Raw genomic sequence first — 15,255 nt, 5'->3', positions numbered from 1 at the left:
CAGCAGTACGGCTGGACACAGTGGCTGCAACAATGGGCTCAAGCATGGGAACAATTGTGCAAATGGCGCGGGACCAGGCACTGTTTTGTTTGGTGGGGCATAAGGTCATTATGGGTCAGAACCAAGTCACACAAACAACTGAACAGAGTCCAGCACATAGGATGCGTTTTATAAGGGTTTGCCATGACTGTTACTATTACTCTGTTGGCACGTAGACTACAAGAAGGAGGGCCTGACAGTCTGCTTCCAAAGAGCACAACAAAGAAAGCTCCACGGGCACAGTTCTTCTCTGAAACACAAGGAGCCCCGAGAAACGGGAATCAACTCAACCGACCGCAATGGGCTCGGTTTGGAGTTACATGATCCAGTACTCTGGTCTTGAGCTAGCATGCATTAGATCACATTCAATTCCAATGTCAAAGGTCCAACCTAGGACAAACAGTCTGGCTAAAATTTTGAAAGTCAGGGTCATAAACCCAGCTGACCAAAAAAAAAGGCCTTAACCCATCAACCCTGTGACACTTCATCTTCTGCCTCCCAACTCAAACCTGCCCTATCTCCCCAAAGAGGCAATGAGCCCCAGCGATTCTCTCCATCTCTGTCTCCAGCACAGCAGGAGCACCATTCCACCCAGAGGAGGTGCTCAACAAAAACCAGTAGTTATATTTGAACCATCCCCAAAGGGTTGGAAAGCGCTGCCATGACCGTTGTTACATTCGACTCTGAGAACACTCCTGCAGGCCAGAAGGGAAGGGACCATGACCGGAGCATGAACATGACTCCCCAGCACCACGTACCCGGCAGGCTGCATGGCTTGGTATTTCTCTCCGTCAGGTAGTGCCTCTCTAGTGCAGTGAAGGCGTCCTTGGGTGATGCAAATGATTAACACACGCGACTGCTACACAGAAGGCGAGAGAGTATGCTCCACGTGGGAAGAAAGGCTTGGTGATCGACTTCCCCAAAATCAATCATTGAAAACCATACGGAGCACAACTCTACTCGGGCACGTGTGGGGTTGCCAGGAGTTGTGGTCGACTCTACAGCAATTGGTTTGATAGGCAGCTTCTGCCTGCCATGCCCAGGTGGGCACAAATGGTACTCTCTCTGTCTCCAAAGACACAGATGAAGTCTTTGGTGGACTCGGCCTCCTGATCTACCTACCCCAGCTCCCTGAGATGGTAATCTCCTTTGGCAATTGACTCTTGAAAGATGCTGTCCTTTAAGTCAGTGGTTCTCAACCTTCCTCATGCTGAGACCCTTTCATACAGTTCCTCATATTGTGGTGACCCCCAACCATAAAATTATTTTCATTGCTACTTCATCACTGTCATTTTACTACTGTGATGAATCGGGGGACCCCTGTGAAAGGGTCGTTCGACCCCCAAAGGGGTCGTGACCCACAGGCTGAGAACTGCTGCTTTAAGTTAATGTGAAGACATGCTAGAGTTGGATGGGTCCTAATTCTGAAACGTGTCCTTGGGGAAAAGGAGAAAAAATTGAGACCTATAGAGACACCAAGGGAAGACCACCTGTGGAGATGGAGGCCGAGATTAGAGTGATGTTTCTGCAACCCCAGGAATGCCACGGGTTGCCGTGCCAGCAGAAGCTGCAATCGAGGCATGGATCAGAGCCCTTGAAAGGATCCCACATAGCCAAGACCCTGACTTCAGACTCATTGCCCCAGGACTGTGAGAAAATCTCTGTTTTTATTTATAAGTCACTCAGGTGGTGGTACCTTGTTGCAGCAACCTCAAGAAACGAATGCTTGCACTGTGCACCCCCCCAAAAGAAAATCTTCCTGAGCCTCTTGACCCCCACCTCTAGAATCCCACTTCTGCATCTTCTTCCCTCCCTGAAGACCTGGGACTATCCCCTCATGGAGTCAGCAAAGTCTAGCTAGGGAGAGTATTTTCCTATGTAAAAGCCTCCAAGGGATGAAAAACAACTGGAAAACAAAAGCTGTGTCCACTTTGTCAGGGAGGGAGGGGAACATACTTAGAACAAAGAAAGTTAAAATCAGAAGTTATCTCCATAAATTTCTGGACCATGAAAATGGGGAAACGGAGCTACATGGATCCTACAACCTTCCTGAGCACAATTGCAGGCAAGGAAGCAGGTGTCCAGACCCCTGACTGAGGAAGCACACTTTTCACACTCCTATCTCTCTTAAACACTTACACAGCCAGTAGGTCAAACTCATTTCAAGATAAGGAGACAGACCCATGGGAAGCCGAGTTCAACTTGGTGTTAAAAGCCCCAGGGCAATGATTGAACGATAATAAAGGCTTGAAGACAAACAGGTGGCCATCTAGCTGAGAAACAACAAAACCCTCAAAGAAGAAGCACACCAGCCTACCCCGACACGAATGCTGAAGACAAAGCGGGTACATAAGCAAATGCGGTGAAGAAAGCTGATGGTGCCAAGCTGCCAAATTACACAGAATCTGGGGTCCCACATGCTGGAAGATAAACAAGGGGCCATCTAACTGAGAAACAACAAAGCCCACATGGAAGAAGCACACCAGCCTGTAAGATGACAAGGCGGCAAAGGGGTCAGGTATCGGGTATCAAAGATCCCCCCCAAAAAATCATAACATTGTGAATGAGGGGGAGTGCAAAGAGTGGCAATAGCAGGAGGGTGGAGGGAAGGTGAGGGAGAAAGGGGGAACAGATGACAAGGTCTACATATGGCCTTCTCCCTGGGGGACGGACAGTGGAGAAGTGGGTGAGGGAGACATTGGATGGGGTAAGATAGGATAAAATAATAATAATTTATAAATTATCAAGGGTTCAGGGGGAGGGGGAAGCGGGGAGGGAGGAGGAAAAATGAAGAGCTGACACCAAGGCTCAAGTGGAAAGCGGGTGTTGTGAGAATGATGAAGTCAACACATGTACTAATGTGCTGGACACAAATGACGTATGTACAGATTGTGATGGGTTGTATGAGCCCCTAATAAAATGATTATTTAATTTAAAAAGTGCAGGAAGACTCTGAAAAGTAGAAAGATAAAGGTAGATGGGCTGAGACAGCTTAGGACATGAGGATCAGCACAGAGTGGAAAGCCTACATTCCCACCCTTAGACTATAATGAGGCATTTCCAAACACCTCCCCCACCTTCACCCCGCCCCTCCCAGCCCAAGTGGTGTCCATGAGAAGCCTAAGTATGGAGTCTGAACTCTTATGCCCACCTGACACACTGAGGATTTTCCCCAAATTGACACATAAGTTTAGCATAACTTATATCTAAATTCCATCAAGACTTTTCCAAAGATATATACAAGATTGTTCTAAAATTTACATGGAACTAGAAGAGTTAAAATTATTTTGAAAAAGAAGATAGTGTGAGTGAGAAGAATCATTCTACCTGTTTAAAAAACTGATTATATAGACACAGTAACCAAGATTGTGTAGTACTGACAGAGGGATAATTACATAGATCAATAGAATAGCATATAGAACCCAGAAACAGACTGACACTGAGAGCCCAACTGATTTTTTTCTAAGTATAAAAACAATTTAATAAAAAATGAGTAGCTTTTCAACAAATGGGAAGCAGTTGAAATCCATTGGCAAAAGCAGAAACAAAAACTTCTTCTTAAGCCTCACACTTTATTCAAAATTAGCTTAAAGTGAATCAGAGACTTACATGCAAAAAGATTAAACTTTTACGGAAAAAAATAAGAACATAAGAGAAAATCCTTGGGTTTTAGGAACAGGTAAAGTATTCCTTAGTCTTCATCAAAGTTAAAAACTTTGTATTGTGCTGGTGAATATTTCAGTGTATTTTCACCCCAATAAGAAAAGTCAAAAAAATCCAAACATTGTTGAAAAAAACATTTTAACTTCGGCTTTGAGAAAGACCTTGTTAAGAGGATGAAAAGACAAACTATGTTCTGGAAGACAACATTTGCAAATTGCATATCCAACCAAAGACTAGTATCCAGAACAAACTTTGACAACTGGTCACCTTGATTACTGTGTCTCTAAGGCAAGTGTTGACAAAGAGTGAGTCTTCCCGCTCAGTCTTCCTTTTTAAAAGAACTTTAAATCTCCTCGTTCCTTTGCAGCATTAAAAAATTTTTAGAATAATCTTGTATGTATCTATAGAAACTATTTTATGAAGAATACTCAAACTTTACTCAGAAAAAAATTCAATTAGAAAATGATCAAAAGATTTGAATAGATATTTTACCAAAGAAGTTGTATAAATTGGATCAACAAGAAGTTGTTCAATATCACTAGCTATCGGGGAAATGCAGACTGAAGGCACCGTGAGATACCATGGCACACCTATCAGCATGGCTGAGGGAAGTGGTGCCCACCCCAATGCTGATGCAGCTGTGGATGAACTGCCACCCTGCACAGTGGGATGGCCCTCTGGCATTGTCTCAGGTAGCAAAGCATGCAGGTACTGTGTGACCCGGGAACTGCGCTCCTGATGGTCGAGCCCAGAGACAGAAAAACTTAAGTTCACACAAAAACTGGTCCATGAAGATCTGAAGCTGCTTTATTCACAATAGTCCACAAACCCGATGAGAACGCAGATAGTCTGCAGTGAGTGAATGGTTAAGTAAACTTCGGTCCATCCATGCCATTCGTCAATATAATTGAGCCTCGCCACAATCTAGATCAGTGGTTCTCAACCATCCTAACGCCGCGATCCTTTAATACAGTTCCTCATGGTGTGGTGACCTCCCCCAACCATAAAACTATTTTTGTTGCTACTTCATCACTGTAATTTTGCTACTGTTATGATTTGCAATGTAAATATCTGATATGTAGGATGTATGTTCATTGTTACAAATTGAACATACTTAACATAATTAAAACAATGATAAATCACAAAACAATATGTAATTATATATTATGAAATATTTATGTGCTTTCCGATGGTCTTGGTGATCCCTGTGAAAGGGCTGTTCGACTCCCAAAATGGGTTGTGACCCACGGGTTGAGAACTGCTGATCTAGATGGATATCTAGAGAATTATATTGAAAAAAAAAAAAAAGCCAATCCCAAGAAGTTACATACTGTATGATTGTATTGCATTAACATTATAAGATGGCAAAACTAGAGAACTGGAAAACATATTAGTGGTTCCTAGGAATAAATAAATGATAAAAGGGAAATATGCCATGGGACCAATCGACTGCAAATGCTGTCTTAAAATCTTAAAAGGCAAAGATGTCATTCTGACCTCTAAAGAGCATCTGACCCAGATTATGGTATTTTAACTTGCTTCGTATGCATGAAAAAGCTGGAAAACGAATAAGGGAAATCTCAGAAGTGTTGATGCCTTTGTATGATGGTATCCGCGATGAATATTAAATAGACCATGAACTGCCAGAAGAGCAAATAAATTTCCTTGGACAAAGAACAGCCTGAAGGCTCTTTAAAAGCAAGGATAGTGACCTTTGTGTCCCTCACTTTGGGCCCTTTATTAGGAAGACCAGTCCTTGGAGAAGGACACCATGCTTGGTTAAAGTAGAGGGTCAGCACAAAAGAGGAAGATCCCCCACGAGATGGACTGCCACGTTGGCTACAGCAACAGGCTCAGACATAGCAACAATTGTCGGGGCGGCACGGACCGGGGTCACATTTTGATCTGTTATAATTATGGTTGCTATCAGTCCAGGACACCTAACCACAGAAGGTATCAGGATAGGCAAGTGGGAGGGAAGTGAGGGCAGCTGAAAAAAAAACAAAACAAAGCAGAAAAACAGCACAAAACATCCTTGTGGGGATGGAAGGAAACATCCTGTTTTCGGATCTTTAAGTGGTAACATGCGGCTGTGATACTATACCAAGATGTGCCAGATGGGCTAACCAGGTAAAACTCACTCCCGTGGAGAGGATTCCGATTCACGGCAGCACTGTCGGACAGTGCTGCCCCGGCGGGTTTCTGAGACTATTTTTTTAGGGAGCAGAAAGCCTTAGCCTTTTTCCTTGAAGTAGCTGGTGGCTTCAAATTGCAGCCAGCTTGTTACCCACAATCCCACTAGGCTCTAAAGCTCTCTTATCGCATATCAGATCTTATTTTATCTCCAGAGTTTCCTTTAAAAACAAAAGTCAGGAGATGATCCTGAGTGCAGCCTCTCAGAGCGCAGCAGTCTTGGAAGGAAAGTGGAGATGCCCAGGGAGTATGGAGTGGGGTGTAAGCCGTAAGGTGACCAGATTTTAACATTGGTAAAGCGGGACACCATTGATAAAACTCATATCCTGGCGAAATAGCCACACGGCAGCCGAAAAACTGATACCCTAGCTTGTCGTGCAATCTTTCCAAAAATTGGGACTTTTTAAAAACGCCATGGGATGCAGGACAAATTGTTAAAAATCGGGACTGTCCCACCAAAAGCGGGAGGTCTGGTCACCTTAGTTGTAAGGGAGATGGGGAGAGGAAAGGGACCCAGAGAGCCACAGACCCTCAGGGCCAAGCACACAGGGCTGCCGGGCAAGGGAGTGCCCTTGACCTCCTTTGTCAGATGCTGACTTGGTAAGGTGAGGACAGGTAAGAAGGACACAGAAGCAGGCACAGGTAGGTAAGGAAGGCCGAGAGATAGTGGCTCTGCAGTCAACATAGAAGATCACTAGATAAAATCAAGATGCCCCGTGTTCCCACTAGACATACCAGTGTGCACGCCAGCAAAGTGTATTAGCTCCTCAGGGCTGCTGTAGCACATATGGAAAACTGGGTGGCTTAAGACAATAAAAATGTTTTCTCTCAATTCTGGGGACGATCAGTCCAAAACCAGGATGGCGGCAGGGCCATGCTCTCCTAAAACCTATAGCATAGAGAAAGCCCCTTCCTCGCCTCTTCTTAGCATCTGGTATTGCTGGGAACCCCTTGGCCGTCCTCAGTTTGAGGCTGTATAGCTCCCTTCTGTCTATCTCAGGGTCTCTCCTCTTCCTAAAAGGGCCCCAATCGTTTTGGAGTAGAGCCTACCTTGCTCTAGTACGACCTCAAATGAATCTACCTGATAATATGCTTCAAGACCTTCTTTCCAAACAAGGTCACGTTCACAGAGCTTCACTGGGGGTTAGGATTTCACAAGGGACACAATTCAACCCAGAAACAAAATAAGCTCCTGAGACATCTGCTGGCACATGGTGGAATGTCAGCACCAGTCACTCGCTCTGCGATATGGGGAAAATCACTTATCCACCCCAAACCGCAGCCTTCATCAGTAAAAATGGAATAGAACAGTACGATGGTGAGGGCAATGGCCCCAGGGTGGCACAAGCAGTTTGCACTCAGTTGCTAAGCTCAAGGTTGGCAGTTTGAATCCACTCAGCAGTACCATGGAAGAGCAGTACCATGGAAGAAAGGTCTGGCAATCGACTCCCATGAAAATTACAGCCAAGAAAAACCTTGGGAGTAGTTCTACTCTGTAGCCGGAGTCTGAATCAACTTACAGCGTTGGGTTTTTGTTTTGTCTTGTTTTTCATTGTGAGAGTTGAATACAACGAGGCTCTTAAGATGCTCAGGAGCCAAGAAGGGAGAAAACACAAAGCAAAACAGGAGGCTCTTACGCCAGAACAGTGCCCCCCACCTCCTGAGTCCACCTCCACCCACCTCCCCAATTATTTTGATGCTCACCTCTCTTGAAATGGCTTTGTTCATCTTCAGCTGTGCTGTGCCGCAGGTAGTTCCACAAGGGAAAAAGGGCACATCGATGGACAAAGGAACTCTGGGCCACCAGCTCAGGTCGTGCAATCGCCCTGTAGAAAGCAACGGAACAGCCTGCTTTTCAACTCCACCCGAGTGCGTGTATCTCTTGCCTCTTGCGCTCACTACTCCTTGGGGCCCAGGAGGACAGGGAAACGTCTGCCGCCTTCATCTTTCGTCCCCAGGGTCTAGGGAATGCCTGCCTTCCGTGTGTGTGGTCACACGGATGCAAATCACCAAACCAAGCCAAACCCATGGCTGCTGGGTTGGGTCTGATCCACGGGGACCCCTTTAGTCAGAGCAACGCTTTGTTCAAGAGCGTTTCCATGGCTGATGTTGTCAGTAGACCATCAGGCCTTTCTTCAGCAAATAGCTGGGTGTTCCACCGTTTCAATGTCAAGAAGCTCCCAAAGTCAGCAAGCCCATTGCCAGCGAGTCAATTCCCACTCACAGGAACCTATGGAAGAGAGCGGAACTGCCTCAGGGGACACGCCACGGCTCCCTGTCTTCATGGCAGCAGACGCCTCATCTTGCTCCCCAGGAGCAGCTGGTTGCGAGACCCCTGGCCTGTTCAGTTCGCAGCCAAATGCTTTAGCCGCCGCACCCCCAGCTCTGTATAAGGCACTTTAAATCGCAGGCTAAATCATAAATTATTTGTTGTCTCCATTAGGAGACATTACTTATAGCTTGGTTCATTCCTCTGTATTGATTTAGTTATACGGACTCCATTTGAGGGCATCTATTCACAGGCGCCCAACAACAAAAACATACATTTATATTTTTAAAAAAATAATACCTTTTTTACTAAAAAGCATATTGTCAATGACTCACCCACCACCACAAGTGTACACACTTCCCAAGGAGCCCTTCTGCTGCAAACAAAAGCCACCCCTTGCACGCGCAGGGAGGTGCGCTGGTCTGGCAGCTACCAAAGCAAAGAGACCCTTGCATTCATGGGCTGGGATTTAAGCCTTCACCATTGCGGACCTGCCAACAACGCCAAACCGCCAAAGATGGTTGGCTTGCTGTTCTGTGCCACACGGAGCATTGTTTTAAACCAAGCATGATGCAAGCTCGAGTGTAATAATATTGCCCAATGTAGTCGTTACTACAGAAAACAGGAAGTATATGAGGTTACTAAAGGGCAGTTCTATTTCCCTCCCAGGTTAAAGAAAGAAAGAAAGAAAGAAACTAAACATAAACCCCATAAAAAACCACTGTCCTCCTGTGGATGCTGACTCAGTGCCTCTGAGTGGGACAGAGTGGAACGGCCACTGTGGGTTTCCACGACTCGAATAAATAGCCTCGCCTTTCTCCCTCGGAGCTTCGGGTGGGTTCCAACAGCAAGCCTTGTGTTAGCAGCTCAGTGTAGAGCCCACTGCACATGCCACTAGGTCTCCAATGTGTACCCCACTGGCATAAAATAGTAGGCACTACCCATCTACCCAAAGATGGACGTGAGAACCCAAAATACACCGACCTCTTGGTTTCCCACCCCCCGGCTTTCCTCATGTCGGATGTGTCCTTCTGCATTTATATTTTATAATATACATTGAAAACCACCTTTAAGAATTGAATTTCTAAGTCTTTTCACATTTCATTATAATACTTGATTTTGTCTTCTGGAGCTGCCCGTGAAATCTTTTGTTCCGCTCTTTGACTTCATCACTTCTTCCATTTGCCTTGGATATTCTGTGATGAAGAGTGAGATCCAGAGTCTGTTCTGACATCCGTTTTGATCTGTTCTTTCTTTCCTGTCTTTTTAATGATGCTTTGATTTCTTCCTGTATGATGTTATTGATGTCATCCCATAGATCATCAGGTCTTCTGTCGTTAGTGTTCAATGAGTCAAATTTGGTTATGCGATGTTCTTGAAATTCAGGTAGGATAGACTCAAGGTCGTATTTTGGCTGTCATAGACTGGTCATTTTCTTCTGATTCAACTTGAACTTACATATGGGCAATCATTTGTCTGTTCCATAGTCAGCCCTGGGCCTAGTTTCAGCTGTTGCTATGGAGCTTCTCCGTAGTCTCTTCCACACAAGTAGTCAATTGGATTTCTGTTTTATTCCATCTGGAGAAGTCTACATGTATCGTTGTTGTTCATGTTGTTGAAATTTTATTTGCAATGAAGTCATTGGTCTTGCAAAATTCTTTGATGAAATCACTTTGTTTCTATCACCAAAACTATATTTTCCAACTATTGCCCTTCCTCTTAGTTTCTAACTTTTTCATTCCAATCACCAATAATTATCAATGCATCTAGATTGCATGTTTAATCAATTTCAGACTGAAGAAATTGGTAAAATTCTTCAATTTCTTCATCACTAGCTCTGGTAGTTGGTGCATAAATTTAACTCCTAGCTATAGAGACAGAATTGTCTTGTATGCAAATAGATATTATCTATTAAAGACAGTATTATACTTCAAGATTGAGTTTAAAATTTGATGATGCATGCAACATCATGCCTCCTGAATTTGTCATTTCCAACATAGTAAGCCATATAATATTCTGATTCAAAATGGTCAATACCAATCCATTTCAGCTTAACAATGCCTCAATAATATCTTACTTTATCCAGTCAAGTTCGTTCTTGACGATTTTCAATTTTGATAGTTTATACTCCATACATTCCGAGTTCTAATTATCAATAAATGTTTGTAGCCGTGTCTGCTCCTTTGGAGTCATGCCCCACCAGCAAATGCAGGTCTTGAAGGGTTTACTCATCTACATCATTAAGCCAGACTCTTCTTCGGTGGTATTTTGAGTGCCCTCTGACCTGAGGGCTCATCGGCTGGCACGCTCTCTGACAGGGTGCTGCTGCTTCTCCTGAGGGGTTCCGTATCCCGCAATGCTTTTCTGCCGTAAGGCTTTCAGTGGCTACTTCCCCTGCAGCGGACAGCCTGTTCCTTCTTTGTAGTCGACGCTCTGCTGAAACCTGTTCACTTTGGGCGACCCTGCCAGTATTTGAGATAGGGACTTGGCTTCCAGCATCACACTGCTGCCCTTGGGTTGGCAGCCCAGTGTTTAGTCCACTGTGACACAAGTGCTCCTCCTCTTACTCCTGCTGTCATGCTGTGCCGTTGGTTCTGACCCGTAGCAACCCTATCCCGTTGCATCTTCACAACTGCTAGGTTCAACTCCATTGTTACAGCCACTGCGTCAGCTCATCTCCTGGCCAGTCTTCCTCTTGTTTGATAATTATCTACTTCACTAAGCATGATGTTCTTTTCCAGCGGCTCGTCTCTCTTAACAACAAATCCAGATGATGAGCGATAAGTCTTGCCGTCCTAGCTTTTAAGGAGCACTCTGGCCGTACATCTTCTAAGACAGGTTTGTTTCTTATTTTAGCAGTCCACGGGACATTCGATATTCTTTGTCAGCACCATAATTGAAATACATCCGTTTCCTTTGGTCTTCCTTGTTCGCTGTCCGACTTTTACATGAATATGAGCTGATTGAAAAGACCGTGGCTTAGGTCAGGTGCACCTTCTTCAAAATGACATATTTGCTTTTCGACACTTTAAAGGGGTCTTGTGCAGCAGATATGCCCAATGCACTGCATCACTTGATTTCTTCATTGCTGCTTCTGTGAACATTGATTGTGGATACAAGGAAAATAAATTCCTGGATAACTTCAATATTTTATCCATTGTTCATGATGTCAATTGGTCTAGCTGTGAAGATTTCAGTTCTCTTTCCATTGAGTTGCAATCCATACTGATGGTGGCAGTCTTTGACCTGCATCAGCAACGGCTTCAAGTCCCCCTAGCTTTCAGCAAGCAGGGTTGTGTCATCTGCTTATCACAGATTGTTAATGACCCTTCCTCCAATCCTGATGCTGCATTCTTCTTCATATAGACCCGAGTTAGTTAATTGTGCCAGCCTGGCCAATAATCACATGTGGGGCTAATTGAAAGGCAGAGGGATAAATGGGTGGTGAAGCCTCGCCTTTCTAGTTCTTGGGTCTCTTGCTTTGTGATGGTCGCACCGGGTGCAGCTGCCTTAGCAGCTCCCTGCTTCAGCTTGCAAGATTGACTTCCTACAAGACATCCCCAAGGAGAAGCTACATGGACCTATCCCGATGCAGCCCTGGGTGCTGGAGCAGCTGTGTGGAGACCCCTGATAGTGCTGAGATGCTTATTCGTTCACTGACTCAGCTTTCCTCCTGCAGTCGGCATCATTGCCTCTGTTTTGTGAGGTGGAGGACTTTGTGGACTGGTGTTGGGTTAATGGGTTAATGTTGGATTTGTGGGCTTGGGCAGCATTGGGTTGGGATGTTTTCGTGATGCACATTTTCTTTACATAAATCTCTCTCTTATACATGAGTTGCTGTTGATTTGTTTCTCCAAAGTACCTAGACTAATACATTACTGCGTTCTTCTGCATATAGATCCTCTTCTAGCCATTTGGTTTTTGTTTTTGTTTTTATAAATCATTTTATTGGGGGCTCTTACAGCTCTTATAACAATCCATACATCAATTGTATCAAGTACATTTGTACATTTGTTGTCATCATCATTTTCAAAACATTTTCTTTTACTTGAGCCCTTGGTATCAGCTCTTCTTTTTTGTCTCCCTCCCCTTCCCTCCCACCCTCCCACCCTTGTGAACCCATGATAAATTATAAATTATCATTATTTTCATATCTTACACTGCCCGCTGTCTCCCTTCACCCACATTTCCATTGTCCGTCCCCCTGAGGGTGGGAGGATCATACATTGATCATTCCCCCCTTTCTCCCCTTCTCCCCTGACCTTCCCCCTACCCTCATGGTATCACTACTCAAATTATTGTTCCTGAGGGGTTTATCTGTCCTGGATTCTGCATGTTGAGAGTGCTTATCTGTACCAGTGTACATGATCTGGTCTAGTCAGATTTGTAAGGTAGAACTGGGGTCATGATAGTGTGTATGTGTGTGTATGTGTGTGTGTGTAAGCATTAAAGAAATAGAGGAATGTTGTGTGTTTCATTGGTGCTATAGTACACCCTGGCTGACTTATTCCTTCCTTGTAGCCCTTCTGTGAGGGAATGTCCAAATTGTCTACAGATGGGCTTTGGGTCTCCATTCTGGCCATCTTCGTTCACATTAAAATGGTTGTTTGATTTTGGTCTTCTGATATCTAATACCTGCTCCCATAGACACCTCATGATCACACAGGCTGATGTGCTTCTTCCATGTGGGCTTTGTTGCCTCCCTGCTAGATAGCCACTTGTTTAACTTTAAGCCTTTAAGACCCCAGACACTATAGTTTATAATAGCCTGGCACCATCAGCTTTCTTCACCACATTTGCTTATTCACCCATTTTGAAGGTGAGCATCACAGAATGCCAGATTAGCATATTGTTACTGGTACAAAATAGGACAATGAATCAGAGAAGAATCAAATTGCTCAGCAATGAAAGGCACTTAGCAATCACCTGGTAGCAAGGACTAATGTCGGTGGAAGACTGTGAGGTGCCTGGCACTGTGCTGAGAACTTTGCATTCCTTACTTCACTCAAACCTCATCACAGCTCCAAGAGCCGGACACTTCTATCCACAATACAGCAGTAAGGCACAGGGAGGTTGTGCAATTTGCCTAAGGTCATGCAGCCAGCAAGTACCCAATCTCTAACCCAACAAGTCAGTCTGGCTTCAAAACTAAAATTTTCTTTTTCTTCCTTTGGAATAGAGGGTTTTTTTTCTTTTCTTTTCTCTGTTTAATCTGATCTAAATACACACATTTTTAATGTAAAGCTTGATGTATTTTGCATAGGTAGACACCTTTTTGCCACCTTTCTATTGGTGTAATGTCCTGTAAGGCAGGAAACTATGCCACCAGAATTCCACAGACCAGCAGCGCCTGCCATGATGGGCACATTTCAGCAGCACTTCCTAACAACAACTTTATATCAAATGAATTGATTTTTGCGTATTCACTTTGTACACAGCAACCCAGATCCATCACTTGTTACATTGTTCTCTGTTCCTTCCTTCTACTTGCTTTGCTCTTGTTCTAAGTACTTTGAAAGGTTAATTTATTATCTGAGCTTGTCTTCATTAATGTAATCATTTGCTGCCATACATTTTTCTCGAAGGACTGTTTCTATCCTACACATTTTTGGTATGTTGTGTTTTTATTTTCATTCATCCCACGGCATTTTGCAATTTCCCTGGTGATTTTTTTTTTTAGCCTGTTGATTTAGAAGCGTGTTGTTTAAGTCCCACATCGATTTGATTTTTTCTGAAATCATTTATTAATGAGAATCGCTTCCAGATTCATTTGTGGATCATTTGTTATGATGTGCTTATGTGTGCTATTTCCCGCATTACTCATTCTGCTTCTGGCCTGTTTCTGGAGTCTCTAGGCTGTTGTCTTTTAGAAGATTTAGAAAATATTTAGCAATTGTTTCTTTAAACATCAACTCTTTCTCCCCTGTCTTTATTGGTGTTACTGTTCATTGCTGTTGAATCTGCTCTATGTGGATCATATCCTACAGGTCTTGCACTTTGCTCTCTGGTTGAGCCTTTTCTTCTGTGATTCAGTTGGAATATTTTCTATTGATCTGTCTTCAAGCTTATTGACCATGTGTTCTGTTATGTCTAATTTGCTCTTAAAACCCTCTCTGCCATTGAGTCAACGCTGCCTCATAGTGAGCCCCTGTGGGTTTCTGAGACTGTAACTGTGGAAGGGAGGCCTTCCTAGTCTTTGTCTCAGAGGGCCTGTTGGTTTCGAACTGCTGTCCTCTGGATCACAGGACAACCCGCAACCACTACACCGCCAGGACTTCTGCCAGTGTGCTCTCAAAGTTGTCTTAAATATCTCTATTTTCACATATTTAGTTGCCCTTCTAGGATATCCACTTGACGATTTTTGTAGAGTCTGATTCTCACTCTCTACTGATATACAGCCTCTTTGCATGCAGTTCATCTATTTTTGTCCTTCCCTCCCCCCTTTTTAGAAAACATATGTAGCATTATTTTGAAGTCCTTGGCTATCGGCTCCAGGATCTAGCACTCTTTCTCTGAGGTTCAGCATTGAGACACGCTAGCCGTTTCCACTAAGGGGGTGAAATGCGGCTCTGTCTCCTGACCTCTGCTGGGTCTACATTTTCATGACCCCTCACCTACAGTGTGCTGCCATCTGGGCTGGTTCCGAGTTCCGTGTGCACGTAATTTCTTGGAGTTCTGTTATTGCACTCCCAGGAACGAGCTCCAGAGAGGAACTCCGAGCCAGCGTGTGGGTTACCAGTCAAGCGGGAGCAGCTTTCGCCACTCAAGGGCCTGTTAGTAATGATAATAGTCAACGCAGTCGCTCACGTGGTCATGCGGGCTCTCTGCCTTGTGACTAGAAACCGAGGAGACAGCTTTTCTTTCCTACAGTTTGGAAAGCTGCCTTGGGCAATAGCTGACCTATACAAGCCATTTTGCACATGTTCCTTGAATTGGTCAATCCACGTTGATCAAGATAGTCCGCTCACCACAATTTGAGTAAAAGGTCCTTTACTTCATTAAAAAACAGCCTACATTGCTGTCTGGCCATTGAATTTCAAAAGTATGGTGTGTGTGTGTGTGTGTGTGTGTGTGTGTGTGTGTGTGTGTGT

This window comes from Echinops telfairi, unplaced genomic scaffold (genome assembly GCF_000313985.2).
Source record: "Echinops telfairi isolate 266 unplaced genomic scaffold, ASM31398v2 ScPeMD7_7469;HRSCAF=8507_0, whole genome shotgun sequence".
NCBI lineage: Eukaryota > Metazoa > Chordata > Mammalia > Afrosoricida > Tenrecidae > Echinops > Echinops telfairi.
This window is presented reverse-complemented; position numbering follows the sequence as displayed.